The sequence below is a fragment of the Ursus maritimus genome, unplaced genomic scaffold, assembly GCF_017311325.1.
Source record: "Ursus maritimus isolate PB19 unplaced genomic scaffold, ASM1731132v1 scaffold_1, whole genome shotgun sequence".
NCBI lineage: Eukaryota > Metazoa > Chordata > Mammalia > Carnivora > Ursidae > Ursus > Ursus maritimus.
Genome location: NW_024423343.1, coordinates 61,139,805 through 61,154,471, shown reverse-complemented (window position 1 = coordinate 61,154,471; position 14,667 = coordinate 61,139,805). Strand labels below are relative to the sequence as shown.

General features: G+C 43.3%; 1 pseudogene; it reads left to right on the top strand.

Moving 5' to 3' along the window:
* The first annotated feature begins 3,454 nt into the window (after nucleotides 1–3,454).
* LOC103659883 lies at nucleotides 3,455–14,421 on the top strand (annotated as a pseudogene).
* Nucleotides 14,422–14,667: the final 246 nt, after the last annotated feature.

The window sequence follows — 14,667 nt, the reverse complement described above, 5'->3', positions numbered from 1 at the left end:
CCCCTGCTCATGCTCTCTCTCTCTTTTTCTTTCCTTCTCTTTCTCTCTCAAATAAATAAAATATTTTTTAAAAAAGAAATTAAAAATACAGCTATCATATGATCCAGCAATCCCACTTCTGAGTATATACCCAAAGGAAATTAAAATAGGATATGGAAGAGATAGCTGCACTCCTGTGTTTATTGCAGCATTATTCACGATAGCCAAGATACAGAAACAACCTAAGCGCCCATCAACGGATGAATGGATAAAAAAGATGTGGCATATATATATGTAGATATACACACATATATAGAATATATAAAAAATTATATATGTGTGTATATATATACACACATACATACACACATATATACAATGGAATATTATTCAGCCATAAGAAAGAAGGAAATCCTGCCATTTGTGACAGCATGGATGGATCTTGAGGGCATTACGTTTAATGAGATAAGCCAGACAGAGAAAGACAAATATTATATGATATCCCCTATATGTGGGATCTAAAAAAGCTAAACTCATAGAAACAGTAGCATGGTGGTTATCAGAGGGTGAGGAGTGGAGGGATTGGGGAGATGTTAAAGGGCACACACTTGCAACTAGAAGATGAGTAAGTTCTGGAGATCTAATGCACAGCATAGCGATTATAGTCAACAATACCGTATTGAATGCTTCAAAATTGCTAAGAGGCTGTATCTTAAATGTTCTTACCACAAAAAAGAAATGATAAGCATGTGACATGATAGAAGTGTTAGCTAAAGCTACGGTGGCGATCATATGACCATATATGAATGCATCGCAGCAACAAGTTGTATGCCTTAAACCTATATGTCAAATACATCTGAGTAAAAAATTAATTTTTTTGAAGTCAGGAAAGGATGAGTTTGCTTTTTTACTTTAGCTGGGAAATCCATCCTTTCCTGCCCTTGGACGTCAGAGCTGCTAGTTCTTGGCTCTTCAGTTGGCGGTCAGCCAGAAATTAAAGCTCGTTCCCTTATCTCTGCGCAGCTCAGAAATGGCAGTGAGGCCTTTGAAGGCCACGGTGTTGAAAACGTTTCTGACTTGCAGGCATCCGTAAAGGCAGTGGCAACTTTATAGCGCTAAGTCTGGGGAAGTGCAACGAGATACCAAAATTACTAGAATGAATACTCAAAAGCCTTGCTTACGATATTTTCCAGGAAAGGCGATGTTTCCAGAATTGGATGTTAGCTGAATTGCCTCATATCATTATAAGCGTAGAATGAAATTCTGGTATATCATTAGACCATGTTTTCTTCCACTGGTTAGTTCCCTTTTTATTAGATGAGATTCTGGAAAACACAGCAGATGCTGGAGAGCATCTCTGGTAGTTTCTGGGACCCTGGGAACATAGTGGGAATCTAGTTTTCAGTGATAAACAGGTTTGTTTCACAGGGTTGCGTGAGTACGTCTCCTTCGCACCTGGTGTACCACGATGTAAGTGTGCTATGGTGTTTTGTCACATTATTTTCCCATCAATATCAGCAGGCGTAATGTCATCTAATTCTACTCTCCCAGCTGTTGTCTATACTACCCAAGCCATCAACTCTGTTCTTGAGCTTCCTAAAGCATGTGAAGGGTTCTTGCATATCACACATTGCAGGAAGCTTTCATTAAGGTTTCCTAACAATTTACAATAACAACATTTTACTTTAGCCTCACAAAAGAATTCAGAATTGAAAATAATGTACCATGTTACTTCCCTTTCACTCTGCCTTTTCATAAAGTAAATGATTGAACCTCCAAAAAATCTCTTTGGAAGCAGATTAATTTTCAAGTCTTCCAGGAAGATGGTCTTCCAATACACTTAGAAAATCCGGCAGTTGAAAGTGAGAAATCAAGATTTCTAAGCACTGGCTGGCAGACTTTGGCTGCTTAATTGTGGAACCCCCAAGCATTTTTAATTTCCACGCCAGCACCACTGTCCCTCTCTGCTAAATGGCATGTGGTCTATGTGCAGACTGTCTGTACTTCTGTTTAACTCTCCAGGGTTGAAGTTTTCTTTTCTTTGATAAGATGTGTAATCTTATCAACTTGGAGGACAGTCTCCTGACCTTTACTGGGACACTTCACAGATAATTCTACTTTAGAACACTAGCAACAATAGTCTGGAAAACCACTGCTGGGGAGAAGAGAGAGAAGACAGAGTGTAACATCTGGATGGGTTGCCTGGCAGAACCTAGAACACTGACAAACCTCAGAAAGGGGATAAATAAGCAGTGCTATGGGGGGCTTGAGGCTGTCAAAACCAGATGAGATGAAGTTCTTTTTTTTTTTTTTTAAAGATTTTATTTATTTATTTGACAGAGACAGCCAGTGAGAGAGGGAACACAAGCAGAGGGAGTGGAAGAGGAAGAAGCAGGCTCCTAGCCGAGGAACCTGATGTGGGGCTCGATCCCCACCCGATGTGGGGCGCCCCTATGATGCAGTTCTATAAGCCATGTCAGGGACAAACCAAAAGTCCAAAGAACACAAAATGTCAGTGCCCACCATGGACCATTACATCAAGACTGCTAAGTGTGACTTTAAGACACCAGTCTGGCTATTGATGCTGCAGGAGAACTGAAAAAGAGAAAGAAAGAAAGAAAGAAAGAAAGAAAGAAAGAAAGAAAGAAAGAAAGAAAGAAAGAAAGAAAGAAAGAGAGAGAGAAAGAGAGAGAGAGAGAGAGAGAGAGAAAGAAAGAAAGAAAGAAAGAAAGAAAGAAAGAAAGAAAGAAAGAGGAAGGAAGGAAGGAAGGAAGGAAGGAAGGGGAGAAAGAAGGAAGAGAGAAAAGAAACAGGTCAGGGGTGAAAATAGTTCTCCCAGAACTGGAATCCTTCCAGGCTGAAGATACAACTATAATAGGACCGTTCAGCCCACTGCCTGTTTTTGTAAATAAAGCTTTATTGGAACACAACCATGTCCATTAGTTTTAATTTTGTCTTTGGCTGTTCTTGTGCTACAATGGAGGAGTTGAGTAGCTGTGACAGAGATTATACTTATATCCCCCCACCCACCCACCAATGCTTAAACCATTTACTTTCTAGCCTTCGGCAGAAAATGTTTGCTGACTCCTGCATTATGAGGTCAGTTCAGGGCAGCCTGGTGCCTGGGGAGAAATACTGCTTGATTTACCCAACCTAAAAATCGTATGGAACACCAGCCCTCCAACCTGCCCTGTCCTTGTGGAACTTACAATGTGGCAGGGAAGACAGGTGCCACATAAGAAATGACAAGCGTGGTGATTGTGGGTGAAGGGAAGCACGGACATCTCCAAGACCCTTGAACAGAGGCCCTGCCCCTGTCTAAACAGCTGGGGGAGGCTTTGGAGGCAGCGCATTTTAAACATGGGACATAGGAGATGCGGGTGAGTTAGCCAAGGAAACAGGAGAGAGAAAAGCATCCCAGGCAGGGAAAAGCACATGAATAGGCCCAGACCAAGAGAGAGCACATTGCTCCAGGATGGAAGAACGTCCAGTGAGTGTGAGGGAAAGTGGATGGACATCTCTGAAGGATCTGGCTGCTGGATTCCTCGGGGCCTCATCTTTAACGCTGAGGACTTGGGACCTTATCCCAATGGCAAGGGAGCTAGTAAAGACTTTTAGGCAAGATAAAGACTTGATCATTTTTATACTTGTTAAAAAAGCCAACCCTCTGATAAGGCTTGGAACTTGAGAGCCCACACCCAGAGGGACTAGAAAATCTGGTTGGGAAGGACAAACATTCTGCCAGGCCAGGCAGCAGGCACCCTCNNNCAGGGCACAGGCCACACAGTTCGTCTCGCACCCGGACAGATAGGCCTGAGGTGACTAAAACAAATTGGTTTGAGGTGCCCCACAGCCAAGCCATCGGTGTCCAGGCTCCTGTCACTTCAGGCTCTTGTCACTTCTCTACTCTATCAGATTTTCAATTGTCTCTGAGGAGATTTGTTCTGCTTTCCATTTCATTTTCTCCCAAATTCTATCTTTGAAACATGTTGATCTTGCATCAGCTGAATTCAGGAGGAAGAGGTGAGGGTTTTCTGCGTCCAGGCCAAGATAATAAGGACGATGTAAATGGTGTAACAGCCAGTGAGGAGCCGGAGGCATAGCGAGGGGTACAAGGCCAGGCTCAGGAGTGGAGTGGCTTCAGCCCGCCCCACAGCACACTGTGAAGATTCCCCGGGGCTTTTCTCTTTGTGAGGCCGTTCCTTCCGTAAACGCTCTCAGGGCCGCCAGCACCACATGCTCCCCTTCCCTGGGTGCTCGGAGAGAAAAGCAGAACTGCTCCTGGTCCTCTTGAATTTGAAAGTCACCTCTTACGCCACAAATTCTGATTTTTTTAAGCCCTTAAAGTATCTTTCACTGCTGACACGTAGAAATGTAGGTAGCGCACTTTTGATATTATTAAACCCAGCCAATGATTTGTTTCTCCCAAGGATCATTAAAAGGAGAAAAGAAATATTAGTTTATGCTAAGAAGCAAGAAAAATAGAAGAAAACTGCCTTGCAGATAAGCGGGTTGTGGCGTGATGGTGTGTGTCAACAGTGTGGAAGATAGGAGAGGATGGGACAAAACTGAGGCCCCTTTAGCCCCGAGAGCCGCAGCTGATGGACGAGAGAAAGAAATGAAATAGAGGACTAAAGAATGGCTCTCAAACAAAAGAGTTTAAGGTAGCGTTACTCCCAGCTTTTCTTGGTCTCTACACACGTAGTTCCCCCATCTGCTCAAAGCAACACACAACTCTTAACACCTGGTTCTTGCAATGGAACTTGGGCATTTTTTTTCTTTTTAATTTTTTAGCAATTTCAGTGTCTTTTAAAACCATGGAGTGAACAGGGTTGGTTTTTTTGTTTTCCTACATTACTTCCTAATCTATTTCCAGCATTCATCAGCAAATATTTGTCACCATTACTCTGAGTAGGAGGACACACAAATTATTCAAGGGGCTTACAATCAAGAGCAGAGGAGGAGGGCACCCAAGTCTGGAGGGGTAGGGGGTATGTGGGCTGAGGTGGGGGGGTGGTGTGGCTGCACACAGAAAGAACTTCTATTAAACAAAAGTCTGTAAATAAGTTAATATTTTACAAGTTTAATGATAACCAGTATTAGATCCCAATATTAAGAGTTTGGGGTGCAGTCATTTTAAGTTGTCTCTAATATGTCTAGTGAGCTAGCCTTCCCTCAAAACGCTTGGAAATACCACACTTTATTCCCAGTCTTGTATGTGAATGATATTTGATCTATGTGTTCAAATCATCAGCAACAGGTAATTTCTACTAGCTCGGGAAACCTAAAAAGGGAAAGGAGACTCTAGAATCCGACTTTTCCCCCTCTAGCCATGCATCCAGAGCTCCTATTTTTTAGTATCTAAATTTTTGCGAACCGGGAGAATGAGGAAAGGAGCATGGTGTTGGAGACAAGAGAAAGCCGGTGTAGTTCTCTGTTAAACCAGCACCAGCTGTCTGGGATGGGATTTGTGGTTATCTGTGCGAACGGTATTGTGCTTTCATAAAGCCAAGGTTTAAAAATTCACTAGCATTTTTACTTTGGGCACCCATCTGTGCCACACACCCCATACACCACACACACACACACACACACACACACACACACACACACACGAGAGAGCTGATGCATAAAGTAGTATTGCTAGACATGAGACAGTGACAAGAGCCATCGGAACTGCACATCGTATTATGAACTATCGGTGTTCTGCCAGTTCCTACCCAAGCATGAGCGCGTTGTTCATGGCAAGACAAGAAGACCGCCTTTAGTGAATCAGAAACACAGCACCCCACCAAGTAGAAGCTAGAGGACATGGCCTTGCGGGTGCCGTAGACAGCAGAAGTCACTCACCTGCGAGCGTGAACTTGAGGAAGCCGGAGAAACGAGACACGCCACCGTGGACGGTCAGAGGGTTTTACAACCGTTTCCACCTTCAGTTTTCATCATTATAAAACACTGAACAGAATTCAAGCTTTTTTGAAAACATTATCTGTTTGCTGACAGGTCAAAGCCCCGAAGGCCAGCCGAAGCACAGTTCAGTGACCTCTGAGGAAAGGTTGACACTGGAGACGATAACCCCGAACACCCAGTGTGCTTGGGAAGCCGTCTGAGGGCGCCAACAGGCTTTGGAAAGTGGGGATTCCCTTGAAAGGAGCCACGGACCCTGGCGCCCCCTCCGCCCCCACCCTGCAAGAGCGCTGTGATTCGGCCTCCCTCCACCCCGCCTTTTCTTAGGCCCTTGGTCTTCAGAAGTCACTTTAAAACATAGGAAGACCGAAAACAAAAGGCCTTGAAACTTGCCCCCTCAACTTGAAAGATGACTCGGAAAATCCTGACGTTGCAGGCCTCTGACCGTCCCGCCCCAGCCCCGGCGCTGCACGGAGATAGATAACCTGGAAGAACACCTGAAACAGCCTTTTGCTCCCAACTCTGGGAGCTCACATGACCCTTGCACCCCGGCCTCCACAGTCAACGACCTCGGGCTCTGCCCACCGCAGGAAGCCTTGTGTAAGGAGAGATCAATGATTTTTTTTTAAGGTTTAAATGAACAGAAATCCAAGTCAAATAAACACATATAGCTTCTCCAACGGCTTTGTGCCCTCCAGGTCTGTTCCTCTCCCTTCTTGTTCATTCTTCCATTTTCTCAAACGCTCTTATTTTTCTCTCTCCCTGCCTGAGCTCATCCTTTCCTAAGTGCGCCTCACTCTGGCCTTCAGCGGTGAATAATAATAGCCAAGGTCGCTCAAGCCCTTGTTGGGTACCCGGCTCAGCTGACGAGTTTTATTTGTACCCCCGTATTTGGGTTTCTCAATAACCATAGGAGTTAGGCGCTGTCATCTTCATCGCCATTGTAGAGCTGAGGGAACTGAAGCACAGAGAGTTTACATAACCCACCCCAGGTTTTACTACCAAGGTGTAGAGCCTATGACCATTCCTCGCTAACCTTCCACCTCAGGCTCGAAAATGCAGGTGATGGGCCAGTGCTTCTCAGTTTACAGAAAAGAAGATCAAGTAATAAGATCAAATTTTCTCAACTCAAATTTTTTCAGCCATAAACTTCAAAATTCAGCATCCACAGGGCACCCGGGTGGCTCAGTCGGTTAAGCAGCTGCCTTCAGCTCAGGTCATGATCCCAGGGTCCTGGGATTGAGCCCCACTTCCAGCTCCGTGCTCCGCAGGGAGTCTGCTTCTCCTTCTCCTTCTGCCCCTCCCCCCTTTCTCTCTCTCTTGTTCTCTCTCTCTCAAATAAATATTAAAATCTTTTTAATTTTAATTTTAAAAAATTAAAAATCTTTTTAAAAATTTGGCATCCACTACTATTTGTCTCTACTGAAATCCATATATACAATGGCTTAAAATTTAGCCCCAAATTTTGTATGTTATTATATGTATATGTTAAAATTTCCATGTATCAAGGTCAGCAAATATAAGAAAGCTTTCTAAGATGTTCCCCTGTCTGAACTTGTTTGAGAAGCCCTGGAACAGGTTGACTTCTGAGGCAACACAAATGTAGTAATATTGGATTTGGCAACAGTTAGGACCCAGGACAAAGAAATTTGCTCTACACAAAACCAAAAAGACAGCTCAGCTGTGGAATTATAGCCTTGAATTCAGTAGAATTTTGTGACCTTTGTTATGGTGAAATTGTTGATAACAGCCACAGGATGAAGAGGAGCTTCTCACTGGTCCTAGTGTCCTAAGCCTTCCCTTGGTGTGACGTGTAGATGTGCAGGAAGATTAAAAAAAGAGAGAGTTCTAGAGCTAGAAACAATAGTGCAGATATTTTTGTTCAAGCACCTTATCTTGTAGATGCAAAAACTAAGGACAGAGCAATGACCTGTCCTGAGCCCCTTGGAGGTTTAATAACGTCTCCCTCTGCTCCTTCAACGCCCCCTGGACCTGCCAGGACAGGATGAATGCTAAGTTAATCATTCCTATTTTGTTTCAGCAGTAGGTGAGCTTTCTTTATGGTTTATGGTCTAAAAACAGGTAGGGCTGTGGGGCCTGCTGTCCTCCAGTTAAAACATCAACTGAAACACTTTTTGAGTGCTTACTGTGTGCCAAATACTATTCTAACCTCTGGGATACAGTATGAGCAAAACTGATGAGAATTCCTGCCCTCAGGAATCCTACATTCTGGTGTGGGTAGGGAGAGAGGTAGATAGTAAACAACAAGCACAACATATGTGCAGATGGTGATAAATGCTATGGAGAAAAACATTAGAGGAAAGGACTATGATGGGGAGTGTGTGTTATGTGTGAATGTGTGTTTGTGAGGTGAGGAGAAGTGTCGCCATTTTAAGTCAGGTGGTTGGTGAAGGTGACATATGAGGAATGACCTGAGGTGAGGGAGCAAGTACAGAGGATCTGGAGGAACAGTAAGTGCAAAAGCCCTGAGGCAAGGGAGTACTTTCTGCCTTTAAGGAGCCACAAGGAAGTCAGTATGGCTGGAGTAGAGTAAGAAAGAGAGAGAGCAGTACTAAATGATATCATTTTAATGGCAGTAGGGCAGTGGTTCTCAAAGTGTGATTACTAGGGGCGCCTGGGTAGCTCAGCCATTAAGCATCTGCCTTCGGCTCAGGTCATGATCCCAGGTCCTGAGATCAAGCCCCACATCGGGCCCCCTGCTCAGCAGGAAGCCTGCTTCTCCCTCTCACACTCCTCTTGTTTGTGTTCCCTCTTTCACTGTCTCTCTCTGTCAAATAAATAAATAACATCTTTAAAAAAAAAAAAAAACAAAGTGTGATTACTAGACCATCAGCGTTAGCTGTTAGAAATATAAATTCAGAGGCCCACCCTAGATGTCTTGAATAAAAGCCCTTTGGTGGCACTCAGCATACTGAAGTTTGAGAATTGCTATCATAGAACCTTCAAGGTCACTTTAGACCAATTTGGACCATGGTTCAAACTCATACCAAAAATGCCTCAGGGAAGGCCCAAATGATGAAGATAGAATTCAGCCAACAATTGTTCCAAAAACTGTACTGAGGGGAAAAAACAGAACAAAACAAAACTGTATTGAGGATCATTCTGGGCAATGTGGAAGAAACAAAAGAAATCACTATTACTTTCATCCTTGAATCATTCAAACACAAATCATTAAGCATCTTCTAGTTGCAAGGTACCATGTCAGATGTTATGCTGGTTGCCAACTTGTACACATCAGAGATAGTGTCTTCGAGGACACATAAATCTTAAAGGGAAGATAAAGCTCCACATAAAAAGCAATTAAGAATAAAATAAGGCAGAACAACAGCAAATGTCAAAAAGTTCAATGCATCTCTTAAATATTTTTTAAAAATGACCCATCCGTGGGGACAGGAATCACCGGGGAAAGAAATCTCTGAGGAGAGGGAATTGGAGTTATGTCTCAGAGTATGAGGAGGACCCAGTCAGGAAGACAGCATGAGCAAGGCCATAGAACACACACAGGCAACATTAAGAAGAACCAGATGAAAGAAGAGGCTAGAAAAGAGTGGGGTTTTGTTTGTTTATTTGTTGGCAAATAGTGGCATCTAAGTTCACTGAGGTAGGTGAAGACAGACAAAGAAGGGTTTTCAGTGCCAGTAAAATGAGTTGCAGATAGTCTGACTGGAGCTTCAGTCCAGAGGAAGTCTTACACATGTACACCGATGACAGACTCTTTTGCTTGGTCATTACCACCCTGAAAAATCAATAAAAATTGTGAAAATCCAGCTTGACACAATATAATTGGCTGTGTCGTTGTGGCATAAAGACTAGTAGACAGAAAATGTCAGAATTAGAACTTTCTTGGGTAGCTTTCTGTTTTTAAAGCAAGCCATGTGGCAGGAAACAATCTCTATAGTTTAGTTCACTGCAAAGGGAGGCAGAACGGACGGTACAGTGAAAAAAGCACAGGTTTCTGGAGTAACGAGAACTGGGCTCATATCCTGCTTCTGTCACTTACTTGTGATGTGACTTTAGTTAAGGTAATGATACTTACTAAGTATTTCCCTCTCACATAAAGTCCAACAGCCTTTGAATGAAGGGAAGTTGGTGGCCAGAGAAGGTGCTCCACTCCACAAGTCACTCAGGGACCCAGGCTGACAGAGCCTCTGCTGTCCTCAACATGTGACTTTCTAGGTCTTGGACATTGGCATCTAGCCATCCAACAGCGGAAGAGAAAATATGGAGTATAGCGCGTGGACAGTGTCCGCAGGCCAAACCTAAAAGCGGCATCCATATGCCATTGGCCGGGTCTCTGTCACATGGCCCCATCTAACTGCTGAAGAGACTAAGGCATGAGGTTTAGCTGTGCATCGAGGAGGTGTGCTTAAAAGCTGACCAATCTCAAGAGGTGGGCTTTGGAATCACAACGATTTGAATTCACTTCCCAGCCAGTGACTTTGGGCAGGTTAGTTGATCTCCACCAGCCTCAGTTCCTTCATCCGTAAAATGGAAGTAGAAATGGCATCGTTCCAGGGCGATGAAGTCTGCCTGAACTTACCTGTGCCACAGAGCCTGGGCAAACCTGCTGCAGGAGGGAAGAAAGAATTTTGGATGCAGGGGCAAAGCAGTTTCTCCTCCAGAAGGAGTGCCCGCCACTGGTTGAGCTGACCCCCAGGGATTATGCCCTAAAACGGGTAAGTTTTAATTTTGAGTCTGAGATTTCAGTCTATCTGGCTGGCACATGGATATTCACCCCAGACCCAACATGCCCCAAGCTAATGAGTAGACATCCTCCTTAATCATACTGCACTGTGAGTCTGGCTGGCTCGCCCTGAAAAATACATGCTTAAGATTTTTTAAATGAACTTTCTCAGTCTCATTCCGTCGAGCCAAAAGAGTCCACGATTGATACCCATGATAAGATATTAATAGCACATATTTTCGCAGAAGCCCTTCCAAATAAGTCAGCGATATCCAGAAAGGTTGGCCCTCTGGTTGTGCAGGGCTGATTCAGGGTTAGTGTAGAAGGACCACTGTGAACCAATGACCTGTGCCTTTTTCTCTCCCCTTTCCTTATCCTGTGATTCTGCTCCAGGCAGACAGGTGAATTTTGTATAGTTTGTATCTACCAAAATCCTTATATTCCTGATTTTGTTTTGTGAACATGTAAAAAAGACTAGAAGAAAAATATAAATGTGATTATCTGTAAGTAATAAGAATGTGAATGTGGATGAGTTTTATCTTCTTTGCGCTTTCCTGCGTCTTCTAAATGGTATACAATAAAAGCAAACTATTTTTAATATATGGTTTAGTAAATGAAAAGAATAAAGTATATGACAAAAGTATTGCCTATAAGGATGCTTAAGAAAATTTATGCTACTAATAATTTTTTAAATATATCTGGACGTCTGAATGCTCGCCAAATATTAGCTGTGGTTCAGTCAATGCTTTTGTCCCTGAAGACTCTGTGTCTGCAAAAAATATGGACCCCTCATCTGGACATCACAGGCAAAATTTCTGTGGATTCGCAGTCTCTGTCTGCATTGCAATCCTGGTTTATCTTAACGCGGACAAGTCCCATGTGGTAGTGCCCGAAGCTCCTATGTGGGGGTGTGGCCCAGTGGCCCTAAATCTCGAGGCAGCCCCATCCTACTCCAGACCTGTGTCCCTGGGCCCACGTCTCCAAAAGCTGGCTCTAATCTGAACAGCCTTCGGGGTCCCCTTTGGCCTCTTGCACAGTCTGTCCCAATCCTATGTCGTATCTGACTTTGGCTCCTGGGACTCCTCCAGACCCCCACTTGCTTGGCCATTTCGAGTAAGACACCTGGCACATAAAACACTTCATGATGGTCTTCAAATCATGCTTCCTTTAAGATGGTCATGGAGATAAAAGTCAAAAATAGTGAATTGGGTCACCTCAGTATATTTTTAGCTCCCCATAGAACTAACAACACCACATGAGACTTTTTCTTCACTCTCTCAGCAAGTTGTAGCTTACAATTATCTGATGAAATACATTGAAATCCACAGCTATTTATTTCTTCAGCTCTCAGTACTTGGCCAGAATTTCTATTTTTGTTTCCTTCTCTAATGAGGAAAACTGAGACAGAAATGTAGACTTTATTCATGAGCAAATCTTTTCATACCTTCAAGCAGGCTAGTTCTCATCTTCCCTTGAAGGCTCATAAAAATTATGAGGGAACATTAGTACCTGGAGAAGGGAGAAGAATAGGTGAAAAAAAAAAGAGAGAGAGAGAGAAAGAGAGAAAGAAAACCAGAGACAATCCCGGTACAAAACATTTGTTACCCAGTGATTGTGTTTGGTGTCAAGTAGTCATTGAACTATAAAATGAATTCATTTCCCACTAGAGAGGGACAAGCCTGCTTAGGCTCTGGGAAGATTGGGTTTTCATGTCTCAGCTTCACCCAGAACACCTCCCTTCTTGAAGTGATGTATGAATCTTGGAAACTATACTCAAGCATAGGTCATAATGATCTGTGCCAAGTGGTTACAAATAATGTGTGAGTGGGAGGGAGTATCTACTACTCCCTGGCTTAATGCAAGGCAATTCATTCTTAATACAACATGCCTTGGCACCAGGAACCAGTTTTACCAAATTAGCCAATCGTATCTTTGGACAACAATCTAATAGCCTCATAAAACCAAAAGCCACATCTCTTTTCAGCAAGCATTTCAATCCAGGTGGATGTTGGTAAACTAATATTTTCAGCTTTGAGGAGAAAAATTGAAGGTACATTATTTTTATTGCTGTCTTGCAAATGGCCGTTCGGAGCGCCCCAGTTCTACTCTTACTAACTCTGGGTGACTTCTGACTACATAGGAAACTTAGTTTTTGAAACACTGCTTTAAAGCAGGGAGCTATCTAGACCTGATTGACAAATTCATTGCTTCTCATTGACACTTGTCTAGGCACACATTTGAAATTGTCGCAATTTTAAATAATGATGAAAAGTGATTAATTAGGGACCCTGGTCATAAGCATCAAACCTCAAACTAAAGTAGGATAAAATTAAGGACTTAAAGCCAAATTAAACCTGCATTTGACTCAGTGAGAAAGTTGAGGTTGCTGCCATGTACTAGGGAATCTCCCAGTTCAGGCCAGGCCTGTCAGCGCACCTCATGTCAGAGTCCATACTTATCTCCCAGGATGTAGTCAGCCATGCTTACCTTTAGACCACAGTCTATCCCACGTTCACTGATCTGGCACATCCTCACTTCCTTATTGAGTATGGAAGGGCTGCCTAAGTTCTCAGAAATTCATTTTAGGATTTCCCCTGTCATTTATGGGCGTGTACAAATGACAGCCGCTAGTTCCTTTCTCTTCTGGACTGCTGTATATGTCTTTATTTTTAGTATAAATGAGTGTGTATGGAGTGGTGTGTGCATGTGTGTGTGTGTGTGTGTGTGTGTGTGTGTGTGTGTACACAATTGTGCCAAGCCCAGCACAACTCATAACACCTCATATACTAAAGTTATAGTATTTCCTTCCAAGTCAGACCTCAAGGAATTGTATCTGGTGATCGTGAGGTGACATACCAAAAAATGAAGAGCTACATGGTGAGAATAATGGGGCAAAAAGGAAGAAACAGGCTGGGCTTTGATGATAGGATTGGGCCACTGAACCAACCCTGAAACCAAATGCCTCCAGATTTCACATCATGTGAAATAATTGCTCTTATTACTAACATCACCATTACTAGGATATGCACCTAGACATAACCAATACTCCTACATTCTTACATAGCTCCAGAAACTACATTGCATCATTACTTCTCAAGGAAGTATACACACATACACACACACACACACAATTTTATACATTCCACAGATTTTATCAAGGAAAATTCAGAAAATACCCCAAGAAATTAAGTAAGAAGAGTAAATAAGGAAAAATACAATCTAACTAAATGGCTCCTTGATGATTGATCTCAAATCTTCATTCCAACCACTTATCATGGCTTCTCCCAAAGATTCCCCCACCTAAGTGATTACTATCTTTCCCCTCATCCCTCACCCTGATTCCTGATGTGTCACTGCCAATTCAAGTTTCCTGTGGAAGCATTAAGCTTTTCTCTCCTCCACACCTCTGCTTCCTGGATCCCTTTCATATTATCAGTCTTGTAAAATATCTAATCTTGAAAATATCTAGACCTAATTCAGCCAGTCACTCGTCGTGACAAACTTCCCATCCTAGCACCGTGGCGCTATTTGTCCATAACCTCACTGAGAAGGCTCTGGGGCTGACCAACGCTGCTATGACTCGCTCAAAGCCTGGATTAGCCACCTTTGGGCACAACTTTAAGATTGAGCTGGTTCCTCCAATCCCTGCTGAGATTCCCATAACTACTTAGAGCCTGAAGAATAATCATCAACAGTGCTCAACCTGGTAGCTACAAACAGCTCACAGGTAAGGAAGCTGTGCTGAATGGTTTGTGGCCACTGACATGTGGATGTGGTTTTATATTAGTGAGACCACGGGCAAGCACAGCATCATTGGCGATAATGTCTGAGGACCAATTTTTATTTTTTATTTTTTTTTAATTTTTTAAAAGATTTTATTTATTTATTTGACAGAGAGATAGCCAGCGAGAGAGGGAACACAGCAGGGAGTGGGAGAGGAAGAAGCAGGCTCCCAGCGGAGGAGCCCGACGTGGGACTCGATCCCCGAACGCCGGGATCACGCCCTGAGCCAAAGGCAGACGCTTAACGACTGCGCTACCCAGGCGCCCCTGAGGACCAATTTTTAACATCTGATC